This window comes from Equus asinus, chromosome 25 (genome assembly GCF_041296235.1).
Source record: "Equus asinus isolate D_3611 breed Donkey chromosome 25, EquAss-T2T_v2, whole genome shotgun sequence".
In the NCBI taxonomy this organism is placed as follows: Eukaryota; Metazoa; Chordata; class Mammalia; order Perissodactyla; family Equidae; genus Equus; species Equus asinus.
The window spans coordinates 22975142-22978419 of NC_091814.1; the positions used below are offsets into that span (position 1 = coordinate 22975142).

The 3278-nt window shown below is 40.6% G+C and overlaps 1 pseudogene; it reads right to left on the reverse strand.

The window, feature by feature from the left end:
- Positions 1-296: 296 nt before the first annotated feature.
- Positions 297-1825, reverse strand: LOC106835809 (arginine/serine-rich coiled-coil protein 2-like; annotated as a pseudogene).
- Positions 1826-3278: the final 1453 nt, after the last annotated feature.

Here is a 3278-nt window from a genome sequence, read left to right on the forward strand (position 1 = left end):
TAAGTACAAAAGTACACAAGACAACATACATGAAAATCCACATATGAATTTCATCCCACCTGCAGCTTTTATATATTTGAAAAGTAGAATTCCTGAACTAAGAAATATTGTCCTTCTATAGTGCTGTCAAGTTTAATGGAAGTGGGCTTAACCTGATTACAACACTAACCCCCAGTATCACTGATGCGATATTTACAAAAAGTAATATTTTTCAATAAATTAAAGTCAGTGCAACACCTGTGCAAGCTAGAATGCTAGCTGTTTGGTGAACAAGGACTGACATCAGAACCAGAAGTCTATAAAGTCCCAAACATTAAGTGTGATCTTTTCCAAACTGCATCCATTCCTCATGTAGATGATGTGAAACCCAATCCCATGTCTCTTTGTGTGTGTGTTTGTCATCTTGCCATTTCATCCTGAGCATCTAGATACTTATTCCTGTTGCTTCAAAGTCTTGTAACTTTCTTCATCAACCGAACTACATCCAGCTTCATCTTCACTCTTAATACCCATTAATTTCCTAAATTTGATGTTTTGGTCCTTGTTTCCAAAATTCAATTTTTCCCATATTTCACCAGACTGAGATTTGTCCCCTTCTTTCTTGCCTTGCCAAAGCATTTTCTTTTCTTTCTCTTGTTCAGCAAATTTCATTGGACTCACAGCTGCTGGGTTATAATAGCTGGGTACGGCTATTCGGGTCTCTGCTGAAGCTTTAGCCTGCAGGGCTGCCATTTGAGCTGCCATAGCTGTCTGAGGAGTTACTTGCGTTCCTGATGCCAACAGGGCAGAAACATTGAGGATGGAACATCTAGTAGCTGCAGCTGCTGAGGCTATTTCTTGTTGTTTTTGTTTCTCAACCATTCCCTTTTCTCGCTGTTCTTGTAATTTCTTTGCCCTTTCCAATCTGCTAGCTAAAGCTTCTTGTGCATCTATTGCTGTATTTCTGCCTCTGAAGGGAGGTGGACTAGGAGTTCGGCTTAAACTTCTACTAAATCTTCTTGGTTTTTTCTCTTTAAAAGAGTAAAGGACTACTCTTTTTCCTACTCCTGCTTCTACTCCTAGGCCTGTGTCTTGATTTTGAGTGGGACCAAGATCAGATCCAACATTTTATTTCCCTGCTTCTGGATCGTGATTTCTTTTTCTCTCTGCCTCTGGATCTTGATTTCTGCCACTTCCTGCTTCTACTACAATCACGCCTTTCACAAGACCTAGATCTTGAGGGACTTATGCCTCTTGATGACTTTCTTTCTTTGCATTTGTGTCTGTCCTGACCATTTTCAGATGAATTTAGCTGCTCTCTTCCTTTATTAGAAGAATGTTCTTTGTCATTATGTTCCTCAGACTTGTGTTTCTTAGAGGATTTATCTTTGGATTCATGTCTTCTTGCCTCTTCGCTTCTTCCTTCAATATCTGCCTTTCATTTTCTTTCTGTTGACCTTGATTGTGATCTTGAATAATGATGTTTTGAGACTCTAGGAGAAACATATACATCTGACTGCTCTTTTCTTATCTCTATCTGGGGATGTCTTTTCTGGGGCTAGTCCATCTCGTTCTGTATCACTAGCCGCCGTAGTCCAGAGTCCTGGCCACTAGGGCAGCACCTCCACTTGCTGCTTTCAAGAGTACTGGCCGCCCCGATGCTTCACCACAGACTAAATCACTCACGCAAGGGAGCTGGATGGCACAAAGGGGATCCACTGAATATTTTATCCATTTTTCTCTGATTAAAGAGGTTCTAGTTATAAACTTTTGGCTTATTTACTATCATAGATATAAAGCTATACACCAGAGCAAGCCATAGGTTCTTCCTGCCACTAGATGGCATTGTCACATTTGTGTTTTGGAAGGATCACTCTGACTGTGGTGTAGAGAATAGATTGGACTGGGGGAAGTGTAACTGCAGGAGGTAAAGTGCTGTTGTCCAGGTGAGAGATGGCGTTGGCTTAGAGTTCTTTCGCTACTGGTGGTTGAAAGAAGAAAAGTTAGATGGACTGTAAAAACATTCAGGATGTGTGTCAAGGGTTTTCAAGATCACTTCCAGGTTCAGTGATTCTCTAGGAGGACTTATCAGATTTAGCACATAGTCATACTCAGGGCTATGGTCTATTACAGTGGATAAATATAAGGGAAAATCAACAAAAGGCAATGGTACATGGAGTGATGTCCAGAAGAAACCAGGCACAAGCTTCCAAGAGTCTTCTCCCAATGGAGTCACAAAGGATGTGTATAATTCTGCTAGCAACATTTTGTGACAACACAAGTGAAATGTTGCCTGCTAGGGAAGCTTGCCTGAGCCTAGGATTCCAGGGTTTCTATCAACAGTCGTTAATGTACGCACTATCTACCTAACATGTACCAAAATTCCAGAATCCCAGAAGGAAAGCAAGTAGGAGAACAAACCAAATGGTTTGTATGAACAGTTGAAGCTCAGTGAACCACTCTTATCAGAGAATGTTCGAACTCTCCTAAAATCCAAGTTCCCAGACACCAGCCAAGGACGAAATTTGTAAGCACATGTTTCAAAGGACAGTAGTCTTAGGCTTACAATGTTAACTCTTTTCTGTGTTTTCTAACTGTTAACTATGTTTTTTTGTAAAGTCAGTATTTTTCTACTGCATTTCCATCCAAATGTTGGAAACTTATCAAGGGAATACACTCAGGAGTAAATAGCTTTGTTATTGAGACATAAAGGATTGTCATATTCCAGGTAAGGCAGTTAAAGACTGCAGAATCTGTTGCATCTTCATTAATTAATCAAAATATTACACCTTGAGGACTTCCTCTGTAACTTACCTGGGATCAGGCAGTTTGGATACAAATGGGGAGCAAAACCAAACATGCTGTGTCCTCGTGGAGCTCACAGTCTAGTGGGGAAAGAGAGGCATTAATCATACAATCACAAAGAAAAATATTTAAAGAGAAAATTTGAAAACTGCTGTGAAGAAAGGAGATGTAGTACAATGAAAGCAAAATATGAACATCAGACGCAGTCTGGAGGAACAGGGAAGACTTCCCCCAGAAAGGGACCTCTGAGCTGAGCCCTGAGGGGTGAGTGGACATCACTGAGTGAAGTTGTGTATTGGAGGTAGTGAGAGAAAGGAGAAGGGAGGTGAAGGATTTCAGGCAGAGGGAGAGTCCTAAGGCTAATGTGTAGATTAAATTAAATAAAATGTGCTGGAATCTCAGAGGGCACTGGAAAAACACTACCATTTTTTTTTTTTAATCTTCTGAAGTAGTTCCTGTATCTGCTTACAGAGTTCCTCGAAAGGGGCTCTGAA